General features: G+C 38.1%; 1 protein-coding gene and 1 non-coding gene across 4 annotated transcripts in view; one reads left to right on the top strand and one right to left on the bottom strand.

Annotated features, from left to right (window-relative positions):
- Positions 1-16,414, top strand: part of USP32 (ubiquitin specific peptidase 32) — a 205,480-nt gene that overhangs the window by 89,741 nt on the left and 99,325 nt on the right. The window lies entirely within an intron of this gene.
- Positions 12,299-12,405, bottom strand: LOC122425243. Its single transcript, XR_006264784.1, has one exon. It is a non-coding gene; the product is annotated as a U6 spliceosomal RNA (small nuclear RNA).

The following is a 16,414-nucleotide window of genomic DNA, read 5'->3' as shown; positions in this document are numbered from 1 at the left end:
CTTAGTGTGCAGCTTGTGGAATCTTAGCTACTTGACCCAGCCCCTGGCAGTGAACCCAGTCTCCTGACAGTGGAAGCGTGGAGTCCTAACCACTGGACCAACCGCCAGGGAATTCCCTCTTACTGATTTTTGACATATCCTTTTAAGAGTTAAGATGTATCTTAAAAGTATGAATTGGGATATTTACTCTATTTTTTAAAAAATTGCCATCACAGCAGTTTCTTTAAATTTCCAAAACTGTTTGTTATCCTGGAATTTACAGAATCTAACTCTTGGGACTTTTTTGTTTGTTTTGGTAAGAACACTTAAGTTCTAACAAATTTGAATTAGTAGTATATAATGTATTAATAGTGTTATCAACTATATGCATGTTGTACGTTAGGTTCTCAGACATGCTTCTTCATCTTATAGCTGAGAAGTCTGTGCCTTTCTCCCTGCCTGTCCTTGTACCTCCCAAGCCTTGGTAACTACTTTTCCACTCAGTTTCTAAGAGTTTGACCTTTTTTTATTTCCCTTGAAAGATTTCACATGTCAGTGACACCAGAATTTTTCTTTCCCTTTCTGGTTTATTACTTGTAGTATAGCGCCCTCAAGCTTTATCCATGTTGCTGAAAATGACAGTATTTTCTTCTTTCTTGGGGCTGAATAATACTCCATTGTAAATGTATGTGTGCTCAGTCGCATCTGACTCTGTGACCCCATGGACTGTAGTCTGCCAGGCTCTTCTGTCCATGGGATTTTTCAGATAAGTATACTGGAGTGGGTTGCCATTTTCTCTTCAAGGGGATACCACATCTTTATTCATTTATCTGCTGATGGATACTTAAGTTGTTTCCATATCTTGGCTATTATAAATAATACTTGCTGCATCGAAAGTGGGAGTACATATATGTCTTTGACACCCTGTTTTTGATTCCTTGGATATATTCCCAGAAATGGGATTGCTGGATTATATGGTAATCCTATTTTTAACTTTTTTTTTTTTTTTGGTAATCCTATTTTTAACTTTTTGAGGAACCACCATACTGTTTCCATAATGACTGCACCAATTTACATTCCTGCCAATAGTGCCCTGGGGCTCCATTTTCTCCACAGCCTCACCACTTTGTTTTTTTTCCCAGTTCTATCGTGATACAAATTGACCTACAGCATTGAAGGTGTACAGCATAATGATTTGACTTACATATTTCTTGAAATGTTGCCACAGTAAATTTAAACATGTCATTCTATATAGATATCAAAAAGAAAAAAATATTTTACTCATGGTAAGACCTCTTTCAATTTGCTCTGTTGATAACTTTCATGTGCACCATACAGCAGTGTCTCATATCTTTTTAATGATAGCTATTCTAACAGGTGTGAGGTGATATTTTCTTGTGATTTGATTTGTATTTTCCTAATGGCTAGTGGTGTACCTAATGTACCCGTTGGTCATTTGTATGTCTTTGGAAAAATGTCTGTGTTCCATTCCTCTGTCCTTATCCAAACCCAGTTTCTTTTTTGTTTTGTTTCTTTTGGTTATTGAGTTCTTTATGTATTTTGGATATTAACCCCTTATCATATCATGACTTACAACTATTTTTCCCATTGCTTCATTGTCTTTTCATTTTGTTGTTGATCTCCTTTGCTGTGCATAAGCATTGTAGTTTGATGTAGTTATTTATTTTTGTCTTTGTTGCCTGGAATGAATGTGTGTTTGGGTTTGTGTGGTGTTTCTCAAATTGCCTGATGATAAGATATCCCAGAATGTTATTTATTTGTTGAATGCATATTTTTGGCTACTGAGAGAAATAGGAATATAAGAATATCTTGACACAAAGACATCTCAGTTCTTTAAAATGGCATTTTAGAGCCCACATATTCTTAAGTGTAGCTACAAGGGAGCAGTTGCATATGACAGCGCCTTGCTGGTTCTCTTAGTTTCGCTGTTGACTTCCCTCCAGGTTTATTTTTACCAGTAACCAGTGTACGTATGTGCAGAAAGAGCGCTGTATGCTCAATTACTTCTCTTTTTAAAAATTTAGTTTATTAATGTATAGTTGCTTTACATCACTGTATTAGTTTCTAGTATACAGTAAAGTGATTCAGTTACACTTACATTAGGTTGGTGCAAAAGTAATTGGGGTTTTGCATTAACTTTGCCATTTGATACTGAAATACATTCTTAAATAGATGTGGTTTCATGATACATTATTTTAATGCACATTTCTTGCTTTTATGTTTTTTGCTAATGAATTATTACTTGCTGTTTATTTTATGTTTATTTGAGACTAGGGAAATAATGTTAGACAACGAGCAAATTTGAGCGATTTTGTTACTCAAGTTCAAAATGGGTCATAAAGCAGCAGAGACACCTTACAACATCAACGTGTTTGGCCCAGGAGCTGCTAATGAATGTACAGTACAGCAGTGGTTCAAGAAGTTTTGCAAAGAAGATGAGAGCCTTGAAGATGAGAAGTATAGTGGCCGGCCATCAGAAATTGACAACAGCCAATGGAGAGCATAACTTCAACAAGCTAACCTTCTTACAACTTACATGAGAAGTTGCTCAAGAACTCAACGTTGATCATTCTAAGGTCATTTGGCATTTGAAGCAAGTTGGAAAGGTGAAAAAGCTCGATAAGTGGGTGCCTCATGAGCTGACCACAAATCAAAAAAAAAATTGTTTTGAAGTGTCATCTTCTTTTATTCTACGCAACAAGGAACCATTTCTTGATCGGATTGTGATGTGCGATAAAAAGCGGATTTTATGCAGCTACCAGTGATGACTGACTCAGCACTTGGACTGAGAAGAAGCTCCAGAGCACTTCCCAAAGTCAAACTTGCTCCCCAAAGAAGGCTCATGGTCACTGTTTGGTGGTCTGCTGGCTGTCTGATCCACTACAGCTTTCTGAATCCCAGTGAAACCATTACATCTGCGAAGTATGCTCAGCAAATCGATGAGATGCCCCAAAAACTGAAACGTCTGCCACTGGCATTGATCAACAGAAAGGGCCCAGTTCTCCTCCACGACAATGTCTGACTGCATGTTACATATCCAATGCTTCGAAAGCTGAACGAATTGGGCTATGAAGTTTTGCCTCATCCTCCATATTTACCTGACATATCACCAACCAATTACTACTTCGTCAAGCATCTCAACAACTTTTTGCAGGAAAAATGCTTCCACAACTAACAGTATGCAGAAAATGCTTTCCAAGAATTTATCAAATTCTGAAACAAGGATTTTTATGCTCCAAGAATAAACAAACTTACTTCTCATTGACAGAAATGTGTTGACTGTAATGGTTCCTATTTTGATTAATAAAGATGTGTTTGAGCCTAGTTATAATGATTTCAAATTTGGGGTCCGAAACTGCTATTACTTTTCACCAACCTAATAGATAATAGTATCATACTCATTACTTCTTGACTTGAACTGATTCCTGGATGAGAATAAGACATGGAAAAAGGATAACCAAACATGTTAGTATCTTGCTTGCTTGATCAATCTTCAGAGGAATGGTAGTCTAGGTTCTGGAAATGTGATTTTAGATAGATGTATTATCAAGGACACTTCTGGCATATAGGGACTTGATTATTTCCTCTGTGGCTATTCCAACTGCTCACTTTTTCTTTAGCTTTATTTTGTCTGATTAATAATCTCAGCAGTGGGACTTCCCTGGTGGTCCAGTGGTTAAAAATTCACCTTGCAGTGCAAAGGACACTGGCTCAGTCCCTGGTCCAGGAAGGCCCCACATGCTGTGGGGCAGCTAATAAGCCTGCGCACCACAGTGCCTGAGCCCGTGGGCTGCAACTGCTGAAGCCCGCACACCCTGGAGCCAGGGCTCTGCAACAAGAGAAGCCACTGCAGTGAGAAGCCCACGTAGCAAGCTACAGAGTAGCACTCCACTCACAGCAACCAGAGAAAGCCCAGGACAGCAGCAAAGAACCAGTGCAGCCAAAAACAAAATAAAAAAAAACTAAAAAAAAAAAAAATCTGAGCAGTAGGGACTGCATAGGGCCAGGGTAAAGAGGAGAAATGGACTGAGACATTCATATTGTCTTTTTATTTCCTTTTCACCACATAGTATACGATATTTGTAAATAATGACTGCATTCTTATACTTAGCCCCTAAGCTTATTTAGTTTATAACACAGATGAAATGAATACATTCACAGTCGTATACTTTTAAAGTGTTTTTTAAATTATTGTTACTTACTCAGCATTTTAACCACGTTATAATTTATGTAGAATTCATGGGGTTAACCAGGGAAATCTGATCATTGGTTATAAAGGAAAATGCATTCTGAATTCTAAGCAATTCTTTCCATAAGGTGTAGTTTGTGAGTGGAGAATGATTTCCTTCTTTCTTAATAACTAAATAACTTAATAACTAATTGCTTGAGTTATTTTAAGAGCTGCTTATATGTGAAATCATACACATGGCTTTTTGTGTGTGGCTTATTTCCTTTGTGTAATGTTTTCAGCATTCATCCACATTGTAGTATGTGTTAGAATGTCATTTCTTTTAATGGCTGAATAATATTCCATTGTAACTGATAACTTACTTATTTTTTAATTAGTTTTTGGCTGTGCTGGGTCTTCATTGCAATGCATTAGCTTTCTCTAGTTGCAGTGAGCAGGGGCTTCTCTCTAGATGCAGTGCTCGGGCTTCTCATTTTGGTGACTTCTCGTGTTGTGGAGCCTGGGCTCTAGGCACTCAGGCTCAGTAGTTGTGGTACATGGGCTTAGTTGCCCTGTGGCATGTGTGATCTTCCTGGACCAGGGATTGATCACATGTCCCCTGCATTGGCAGGCAGATGTCAACCACTGGACCACCAGGGAAATGCAATAACTTTTAGTAATGGTCAGTTTTATCTCAAACATCCTTCTCTGTTTAACATTTCTCTTATGTTGTTAAAGTTTTTGTGTCTTGCTAAGTGTTAGATGTTGTAAACTGATGTGACACATCACCTTGAAAATGTAAAATATCATTAATTCAGTGAAATTTTTGCTTTTCATTTACCCCCTTTAAATTTGGGGCATTGAAACAGATCTGTATAGTCACCTGACATAGACCCAGCCTCATTTTCTGGTTCTAGAGATAGGGATGGAGATAGAAGTCACTGGGGATTTTGGCATGTTATCATGAATCCATTTTTTTTGCTGTCACCACTAGAACCCCCCCATTGGAAATTTACTACTCCTCAGAGATGGAATTCAACTATTTGAATTGCAAAATGGGAACCTGAACAAGTCCTGTTCCCCTACTGCTCCTTAACCATAGTTGATATGCATACTGGTTAATCCCATGCTGTTCTCTAGATGGAATTAGATTAGTGAACAGTAAGAGAATATTTAATTCTTTAATCACTACCATGCAGCATAAAATTGTATTAGCTTAAGCAAAAAGGTCATAGCTTTGTTGGCTAAAATTTCCAAGCTTGATCTTGTTCTTCTATCCTCACATATAATTCTGACTTTTTAAAAAATTCTGAATACATTACATTTAATCTTGTTGCATTTAGCCTTGTGTTCCTGCCTAAGATGAAGTTAATTCTGTATTCAATTACCTGTTTTATTAGTCATTCATTCCTCCCAGCTTCGTCTTTTATGAAATTAATACACATGCCTTCTATGTCATAATCCAAATCACTGATTTGTTGTTGTTGTTCAGTCGCTAAGTCATGTCCGACTCTTCGAGACCCCAAGGACTATAGCACACCAGGCTCCTCTGTCCTTCACCATCTCCCAGAGTTTGCTGAAATTCATGTCCATGGCGTCAATATTGCTAGCCAACCATCTCATCCTCTGCTGCTGCCTTCTCCTTTTGCCTTCAGGCTTTTCCAGCATCAGGGTCTTTTCCAGTGAGTCGGCTCTTCGCATCAGGTGGCCACAATATTGGAGCTTCAGCTTCATCATCAGTCCTTCCAGTGAATATTCAGGCTTGATTTCCTTTAAGATTGACTGGTTTGTCACCTTGCAGTTCAAGGGACTCTCAAGAGTCATCTCCAACAAAAAGTGTTTAATAGTTGGCAGGTTGGCACTTCTTTAGACCTATTTTTTTCCAAAAAGATGTAGAATTTTAATCAACACTCTTTTGTATTTGAGTTTCAATGAGATTTGCATGACCCTAACTCTTAATTATTCAGTCCACAATTTATTATCTAAAATGTGTTGTTATTGATATGAGACCTTGACAAAAACTTTTCCTAAATAAAGTCAGCATGTTCATCTTAATTCTTATTAGTTAATTTAATCATTGTACCATTTTAATTTTCTGGAACATGATCTTTGTCATAATATGGACTGTAATTAACTTTTTATAACTTCTAGGCTAGCTTTATAGCTAAGTATATGAAGAAATTGGTTTACTCTTATGTGATCTCTTAAAGGGAAAGATATTTTTTAAAATTTTATTTTTCAGCTTTTTTTGTCTGGTTTTCTTTTTGTTTTTGGCTGCACTCAGTCTTCATTGTATGTCCTCTGAAGGGGATGACAGAGGATGAGATGGTTGGATGGCATCACCAACTTGATGGAAATGAGTTTGAGCAAGCTCTGGGAGTTGGTGAAGGACAGGGAAGCCTGGGATGCTTCAGTCCATGGGGTCACAAAGAGTTGGACATGACTGAGCAACTGAACTGACTGACATTTTTTTTTAAATTTTAATTTTCAGCGTTTTTTCTTCTGTTTTTCTTTTTGGCCGCACTGAGTCTTCGTTGTGCGTGCAGTCTTTGTCTAGTTGCCGTGAGTGGGGGCCACCCTTCCCTGGGGTATGAGGGCTTCTCATGCGGCGGCTTCTCTTGTTGAGGAGCACAGGCTCTAGGCATGCAGACTCCGTAGTTCTGGTGCATGGGCTTAGTTGCCTTGCAGCACGTGGGATCTTCCTGGACCAGGGATTTAACACTTGTTCTCTGCACTCTGCATAAGCAGGCAGATTCTTAACCACTGGACCACCAGGGAATTCCTCCACATTAATTTTTTAAAAAGTAAGCAATTTTTTTTGGTCACACAGTGCTGCTTGCTGGATCTTAGTTCCCCACCACAGATCAAACCCGGGCCCCCTCCAGTGGAATCTTGGAGTCTTAACCACTGGACCTTAAGGGAATTCTCATAAAAATTCGCTTTTAGAGAGATTTGAATTGAATCCTTTTTCAAAATAGGTGTAGAAAAATGTAAGAATTGATATATTCAGTTATTATTAGAAGATTGTTTCATTCACTTGAAAATAGTTGCTTCTTATGTTATGGTAAATCAAAGAATATGTCAAGCTGACCTTTTGCCAGTGCTATAGATTGTTTATTTTTCCAAATTAAACATTCATCTCATCATTGCAGGAGAATCTGAAGCATAAGATTAATTCAAGTCTAAAATTGATTTTGCTAAGATTTCTGTATAAGATTCAAAATCATTTGAAGTAAAAACAAGTGGTATAAATTTAATCTAAAAGGAACTACTTAAGGAGAAAACAAATGATTTGTCTATTATAATTATCTTTGAAAATGTGTTTTTCTAATATCATTTATATAAAGAGGAATAGTGAGTGCTGAATAGCAGTTAATAGTCACATAGAATCCCTGCCCCTTGTATAACTTACATTTTTCTCAAGAGAGACAGATAATAAGCAAAACACACAAAGTGAAAAATTGCCAGTCTTTTAAAACTCCCAAATGACTATATTTTGTGTAATTTCAGCTTTCCTTTAAGACAACATAAACAGAAGGATATATGTCATTAGTTCTTTTGATCCTAAGCAGCCAGAGAATCACTTAAGTTTCCTGAAGTAATGGGTTATAAGTAATACAAGGCTTCCCCAATGGCTCAGGCGGTAAAGAATCCACCTGCAATGTAGGAGATGCAGGAGATGGGGGTTCGAGCCTTGTTTTGGGAACATCCCCTGAAGGCAATGGCAGCCGACTCCAGCATTCTTGCCTGGAAAATCCTATGGATAGAAGAGCCTGGTGGCTACAGTCCATAGGGTTCAAAGGACTCCGACACAACTGAGCATACACGAAGATAGAAATCTTAGACTACTGCTATGTGTGGTTTCAACACTGAATTCAGAGTTCACATTCGGATGAAGGGAATGGACTTTAGGAACTTCAAAATTGTCTAGGATCTTATGTATTTTAATTATTAGTATGTCCCATGAATCTACTCCTAATTTCTTGTAGTTGTAACATTTTAATGGAAAGTAGGTTTGCACAATGGGACTCTAGCTGCCGACAAACCTGGATGCTGGGGTGAAATGCCTATTTTCTTAAGAGCACTCAATAATTCAAAAAATATTTGTTGTCTGTAATGTATGAAGCACTAAAAGATTTATTGCAATCTTTAAGATCTAGCAGAAGCATAAAGAAATAAAGCAGACTGAAGCATTTTGTCTTTTGAATGTGCAACTGCGTTTTTTGAAATTTTTATTTATTTATTTATGGCTGCTTTGGGTCTTCGTTGCTGTGCAGGCGTTTCTCTGGTTGCCTGAGAGCAGATGCTACTCTTTGTCGCGGTGCTTGGTTTTCTCATTGCCATGGCTTCTCTCGTTGCAGAGCACGGGCTTGCAGGCCTCAGTAATTTTGACACACGGGCTCGTTAGCAGTGGCTCTTGGACTCCAGAGCACAGTCTCAGTAGTTGTGGCACTGGGTTTAGTTGTCCCGTGGCATGTGAGATCTTCCTGGCATGCGTTCATGGTTAGTCACTCAGTCATGTCCATCCATGTTGTAGCAGATTGCAAAATTTCATTCTTTTTTATGGCTGAGTAGCATTCCATTGTGTATATGTAGGTATATACACACACCCCACATCTTTATCCATTCATCTGTTAATGAATACTTAGGTTGCTTCCATATGTTGGAAGCATTATTGTAATAATGCTATGAACATTAGGATACGTGTATCTTTTTGAATTAGTGGCTTTGCTTGGCAATGTCAAATCTTTGGCACTTAACATATCAGAAAGAGCTCTGTAAGTCAGTAGTGGAGTAATGGAGGGCATGCTCGGTTACTGATGCAATTAGGTACTTGGCCCAAAAGTGGTGACTGTCATTTCTCTATATAACCTTTTAGCCAGAAGTCGTTACACAGCCCTGTTCATCTGCAAGAAGCATGGAGGAAATGTCTCCATGCCTTATGTCCCCAAGGAAAGGGGAACTATGTTTATGAAAGCATCAGAAGTCTCTTTTACAAATATCTAGGTCCAGTATTCTCATGCTTTTTGTTCTCAGAGCATAAAAATGAAAATTTTTATTTATTTGGCTATGCCAGATCTTAGTTGCGGCACACGGGCTCTTCCATCTTCATTGTAGCATTTGTGTTCTTTTAGTTGAAGCATGCAGGATCTTTATTTGTGGCATGCGAACCCTTAGTTGTGGCATATGGGATCTAGTTCTCCAACCAAGGATCGAACTCAGGCTGCCTGCATTGGGAGCACCGAGTCTTAGCCACTGGACCACCAGGGAAATCCCTAGATTCCCTTTGGAAGTTATTATTTAGAATTATCTTCTTGTTATCCTACTTCTCTGTTACCTTAGTTCAGTAATGTCCTCTAGAAAGGAACATTGAAACATTGTTAATATTGAAATATTTAATCTATCAAATGCAATCATTAACTTAGTTGGAGATGAAATGGAAAAGATTGTATATATGTGGGAGTATTAGTATACATTATTCTGGGTTTTACTTTCCTAGATCTGTCCACTGAAAAGTTTGAGAAACAGTCAGTAATACCCAAGCAGCAAGCACCCTTAGTATCCTGATTGTGGTCTCTAAATAGAACTTCCCACTTAAAAGAACCGGGCTGCTTGGGAAAATGTCTGATTCTAGGTTTGGGTCAGGAAATTTATAAAGTGAGCTTAGAACATCTTGTACCAGAAAGGAAGGAAAGTGTCAGACAGTACTTAGAGTCATAAAAAACGGATTCAGGAGCCAATTTGAAGAACAGTCTTCCTCTACAAAGGGATAGGGAAATTGATCATGGCTAAACGAAGTATGAGTGTAAGGAGATTGAAACATATCAAATATATTTTAAAAATTACCCCTTTTAAGGGGATTAAGGGAGAATGGAGACATGTATGTGTGTGGCTGAGTTCCTTTGCTGTTCATCTGAAACTGTCACACATTGTTAATCAGCTATACCCCAACGAAATAAAAAGTGCAACAGAAAATAAATACCCCTTTTGGATACAGGTTTCTAAGACCAATCCCAGATTCATGATTCACAGGAAGGGCTCCTAGGACATAGTCATACTCAACTATTCTGATTCATTATCACAAAAGGATACAAAGCAAAATCAGCAAAGAGAAAAGGAATATGGAGCAAAGTCTGGAGGAGACCAGGTGTAAGCTTCTTCCATTCCTCTTCTGGAGAGGATATACTTAGTTTCTCTAGCAGTAAGTTGTGACAACAGGTGTGAAATGTTATCACCAGGAACGCTCTTTAGAGAGACATGCATTGCTTAGGGCTTTTATTGGAGCTGGTCACCTGGACACCTTCTACTTACCACAGGCCAAAATTCCAAACTTCCAAAAGAAAGCAGATGTTGAGCATAAACCACATTGTTTTCATAAACAGTTTAGGCAGTTAACCTCATTTAACATTTAGGGAACAGTTAGATTCAGGAAGTCTCCCCAAAATCCAAGTTCACAGATACCAGTCAAGGGCCAAACTTGAAAACGGATTTAAGGATAACAGTCTCAGGTAGTCTTTATTTTCTTCTTTCTGCACAGATACCTCTGAAAGATGCTGGGATATTTTAAAAACTGATTAATGAAGGAAAAGAAGTGCATCTCAGGGTAACCAAAAAGAGTGATAAGAAGTCATTATGTGCCTCCTGATGAAAATACAATAGCGCCAACTGGGAGATGGTTCTTGCCAAAAAATATAATTGAAACGTGATCAGTTTTCTGGGTCTAACTGCTTATTTACAGGAAATACAGAGGACAGACAATACAGTTATCAAAATGTCGACCTTGGGAAACTCCCCAGGACAGATGTCTTTGTTTCTTCAGCGAATAAATTGTGTTGAAAAAGAGAGGGAGAGAGAAAGAAAGCCTACAGATCCAGAGTTAAGAGACTAGCAATCAATTATGTATTTTAGATCTTAAGTTAAAAAAAAAATGAGATAGTAAGAGAAATTTGAATACTAACTAGATATTTGATGATACTAAGGAATTTTTGTTAGTATTTGTCTCAGTCCATTTTTAGGCTGCTATAACGATACCATGTTCTGGGTAGCTTATAAACAGAAGTTTATTTCCCATAGTTCTGGAGGCTGAGAATTTCAGGATTAAGGTGCCTGCAGATTCTGTATCCGGTGAGGGCCCACTTCTGGTCATAGATGGCCATCTTTTTGCTGTGTCCTCCAGTGGCTAAAGAGGTAAAGGAGCTTTCCGAGGTCTCTCATTTGTGAGAGTACTGATCCCCCTGAGGACCCCAACTACTGAGCTCACATGCTGCAACTGCTGAAGCCCATGCGTCCCAGAGCCCGTGCTCTGCGACAGGAGAGGCCGCCACAGAGAGAAGCCCGTGCACTGCGACTGGGGAGTAGCCTCTGTTCGCTGAAACAAGAGAAAGCCTGCTCAGCAACCAAGACCCAGGGCAGCCAAAAATAAATAAATTTTCAAAAAAAAAACCACCTGTCCCACTGATAAGGGCTTTGCCCTCATCACCTCCTGAAAGTCCCATTACTGGGTTTCAACATAGGAATTTGGGAAGAGAGGGTTTTTTTTAGTTGTGATAATGATATTATGTGTTATATTTTAAAAGTATCTTGTGGAGAGAGACAATATTTTCATATCAAATTAAGAATAAGCTGTAACAAGTTTTAAAATTTTATTTAGCTACTTATAAAAAATTTTTTTTGTAATGGAAATATAGTTGATTTATAATGTTGTGTTAGTTTTTGGTATATAGCACAGTGATTCTATACACACACACTATTTTATATTCTTTTACAAGACATTGAATATAGTTCCCTGTGCTGTACAGTAAGACTTTGTTGTTTATCCATTCTATGTGTAATAGTTTGCATCTGCTAATTCAAAACTGCCAATCCATCCCTTCTCCCCTCCCACTGTTGACAACCGCAAGTCTGTTTCCTGTTTCTGTGAGTCTGTTTCTGTTTCATAAATAAGTCCATTGTGTCATGTTTTTTATTTTTTAAAATCTCTTCTTTGGCCACACTGTGCAGCTTGTGGGATCTTAGTTCCTCAACCAAGGACTGAACCTGGGTCCTCAGCATTGAAAGCACGGAGTCCTAATCACTGGGCTGTCAGGGAATTTCTTGTGTCATGTTTTAAATTCCACTTATAAGTGATGCCGTAGTATGAAACCTGGCATGAATTTGCTTGTCATCCTTGCGCAGGGGCCATTCTCATCTCCTCTGTATCACTCCAGTTTTAGTATATGTGCTGCTGAAGTGAGCACTGCAGGTTGCTTTTATTTTTATTCAAGCACACAGTTAAGAGTTTGTTGTTGTTTAGACATTTCTAAAAAAATCAATTTTTCATTAACAAACTTAGATCAGCTAAATTTGATGTAAGAAGACTAGATTTGATAGTTCAGAAACTTTTGATATGAATAAAACCCAGCTGACAATCAAATATCTATTAAAAATTTAAATGGGAAAGTTTGATTCTCTTGAAAATTATATAAAATGAATGAAAATTTGAAGGTATTAATTTGGTTCTTTTGACTGTGAATCAAAATCGTTTAAAAAATGTAATAGTGTTTACTCAGGAAAAATTGTATCCAAGGGAGAAGCCATGAGCTCATCAATGCTGAATTAATTCTTACTGATAAACAGAATGGAGTCAGGCTCCAGTCTGCCTTCTGCCCTAAGAGTAGCCTTTCTCACACAGGGGCTGCTCTTCCACCTGGGTTCTAGAATGAGAAGACATGTGACACATAGCCTCATAGGACTGGAACTAAGGCTCAGATAATTCAGTGATTTGCCCAAGATCACGTAGCTGGTAAATTAGTAAAGCCTGGCTTCAACTCAGGAATGCCTGACCCCAAAAGCAATGCTATGAAACAATTTGCATCACTTACTGCTTTCCCCTAGGAATAGTGGTGTATCCTTGTACTTTATGTCCAAAAGATGCTAAAAGGAGGACGAGGATCGTAGAACATCAGTTGAAACATGACAGTCTTTCTTTTACACTGGACACCTACGTACATCTGCCTTTTTAACCTTCTAATGATATGGAGAGGGTTAAGTTCTTCGTATATTATAGTATAAGTCTTTCTCTTTTAAAATGCAGACTAATTCCCCAGTCTTTTCAACTAATCATATTATTTACTGGATGATATCATTGTCTGAAAAGAGGCTAGTGAAATCATTACCATAAGCGTCAATTTTACACATTAGCGTAACAGTATGCCAAAGTCTCAATCCAGATGTTAACGGCTACCAAATGTTTAAGAAAATATGTTTTTTATTCTTCTTCATTTTAATAGCTAATTTTAATAAGAGACACTTATTAGAGGGATTTTAAAATAAAGATCTTATAACAGATTATAGTAATAAGTTAACACTTATGTGCCTTTTCAAAAGTAGCATCAAAATACCCTTGCTTATCCTGTACAGCCTCTCTCAGTGGATCCTAAGGACAGTGTAATGAGCGCGGCACTTAATATTTCATTAATGTTAGAGTATTGTCAGTTATAAGGTGACTGTTGATATAAAAATAACTTCTGCAGAGTGAAAGAAAGATATTACACATTTAATGTTAGATGCATAATGATTTCTGGAACATTAATAGAAGGTGGAAAATACATTCATCTTAGAATTCAGGGGATATGGTAATTTTCTTGGGCCTGCTTTCATCATCTGTTAAATGAACTTTTGAACTTTGTGGTTTTAGAAAGTTATTGCTGTTCTTATATTTTGGGCATGAGGGACCACTATATTCATTCCAGCATTCCATCCAGATGTATTCAAAACAAAATCTACAATTTACAGATACTTGCAGAACTGAAAAATCATATCTTACTCAGACTTTCTTGGTTAAGTTTACTTTTACGACTTTGCTGTCTTTGTATAAAAGCCAGTGAAGTGACCACATTATCAAGTTAAAGTGAAAAGAAAGGGATGCCAAAAACATAGTGTCTGTAGATGGGGTTTGTGAATACTTTGAAATTTCTTTTGTTTAATCTTCAGTATATTTGACCAAAATGGTATACATCTTGCTGGTGATAATTTCCATTTTATATGCTAGAGAATGTGTATAATGGTACTGTGGAACAGTGAAGGGGTTAAGAGTTAAGTGTTAGGAACCTCGGTTTCAATCTTGACCCTGCTGCTTCATTGATGTATGACTTGGGAAAGGTTATTTCAGTCTCCTTGGGCTCTAGTTTTTCTCAGCCATAAAATAGGGACACCAGTAATATCTTCCCCATGGAATCATCTTGAGGCTTAATACTGGTGAAGCAAAGCACTTGGATTAATACCAAACTTCCCTGGTGGCTCAGGTGGTAAAGAATCTGCCTACAGTGTGGGAGACTGGGTTCAATCTCTGGGTCAGGAGGATCCCTTGGAGAAAGGAACGGCAACCCACTCCAGTATTATTGCCTGGAGAATCCCGTTAACAGAAGAGCCTGGCGGGCTGCAGTCCATGGGGTCGCAGAGAGTCGGACATGACTGAGCAACTAACACAATAATAGTTATGTGCCATATAATAGCCATTTAAATGTGTTAACTGTTGTTTTTATAATAATTTATTAATGGAGTTGATGTTGGGTTAAACACTGTGTGCTGTGATTAATTTCTCACTGACTGGCAATGTGAAGACTGAGCCACAACATGGTATAACATTTTAGAATACAGTAGTAAACTTCTAATTCCTCTGTCCCATGTTCTATTTTCATGTGTTTTACATATGCTATAAACACATTAAAGTTTTACTGTTATTCCTTCCCTAGTAGCTCAGCTGATAAAGAATCCGCCTGTGATGCAGGAGACCCGGATTCGATTCCTGTCTCAGGAAAATCCTCTGGAGAAGGGATAGGCTACCCACTCCAGTATTCTTGGGCTTCCCTGGTGGCCCAGATGGTAAAGAATCCACCTGCAATGAGGGAGACCTAGGTTTGATCCCTGGGTTGGGAAGATGCCCTGGAGAAGGGAACAGCTACCCACTCTAGTATTCTGGCCTGGAGAATTCCATAGACTCTATGGTCCATGAGGTGGCAGAGTCGGACATGACCGAGCAACTTTCACTTTCTTTATTTCATTAGCCAGCCAATTATCTTTTAAACCAGTGAAAAATAAGGAAATTTCATATTTACTTTCATTTATTCTATTTCCTACTCATTTTTCTTTGTGTTGAAACAGTTATTTTGTTAGATAACTTATTTCCTTCAACCTGAAGTACTTTCTTTCACCCTTTTATGTAGTATACGTTTGCTTCTCTGTTTTTATTTTCCTGAAAAAGTCTACTTTTTCTTTTTAAAAGGTATTTTCATTGGGAATAGGATTCTCAGCTTTTTTTTTTCTGTCTTTAATTGCTTTAGAATTGTCATTCCACTGTTGTCTGGTTTATGTAGTTTTTGATGAGAAATGTTTTTCTCAATGAATGCATCCCTTTTCCTCTGGCTGCCTTAAAGGTTTTCTTTTTATCTTTTGCTTTGAATAGTTTGGATATGATTTGTCTAGCTGGTTTTGGGGAGTTAAAACTGTGATTGTCCTACCTGTTCTCTGAACAACTTATATCTGTGGTTTTGTGTCTTTATTTTATTTTATTTTTTCCATTTATTTTTATTAGTTGGAGGCTAATTACTTTACAATATTGTAGTGGTTTTTGCCATACATTGACATGAATCAGTCGTGGATTTACATGTGTTCCCCATCCTGAACCCCCCTCCCACCTTCCTCCCCATCCCATCCCTCTGGGTCTTCCCAGTGCACCAGCCCTGAGCACTTGTCTCAGCCCAACCTGGGCTGGTGATCTGTTTCACCCTTGATAGTATACTTGTTTCAGTGCTATTCTCTCAGAACATCCCACCCTCGCCTTCTCCCACAGAGTCCCAGCCTGTTCTGTACATCTGTGTCTCTTTTTCTGTTTTGCATATAGGGTTATCGTTACCACCTTTTTAAATTCCATATATATGCGCTAGTATACTGTATTGGTCTTTATCTTTCTGGCTTACTTCACTCTGTATAATGGGCTCCAGTTTCATCCATCTCATTAGAACTGATTCAAATGAATTCTTTTTAACGGCTGAGTAATATTCCATGGTGTATATGTACCATAGCTTCCTTATCCATTCGTCTGCTGATGGGCATCTAGGTTGCTTCCATGTCCCGGCTATTATAAACAGTGCTGCGATGAACATTGGGGTGCACGTGTCTCTTTCAGATCTGGTTTCCTCGGTGTATATGCCCAGAAGTGGGATTGCTGGGTCATATGGCAGTTCTATTTCCAGTTTTTGAAGGAAT

This window comes from Cervus canadensis, chromosome 1 (genome assembly GCF_019320065.1).
Source record: "Cervus canadensis isolate Bull #8, Minnesota chromosome 1, ASM1932006v1, whole genome shotgun sequence".
NCBI classification, from domain to species: Eukaryota; Metazoa; Chordata; class Mammalia; order Artiodactyla; family Cervidae; genus Cervus; species Cervus canadensis.
Note: the sequence above shows the minus strand (reverse complement) of the source record. Positions and strands in the feature narration are given on the sequence as shown.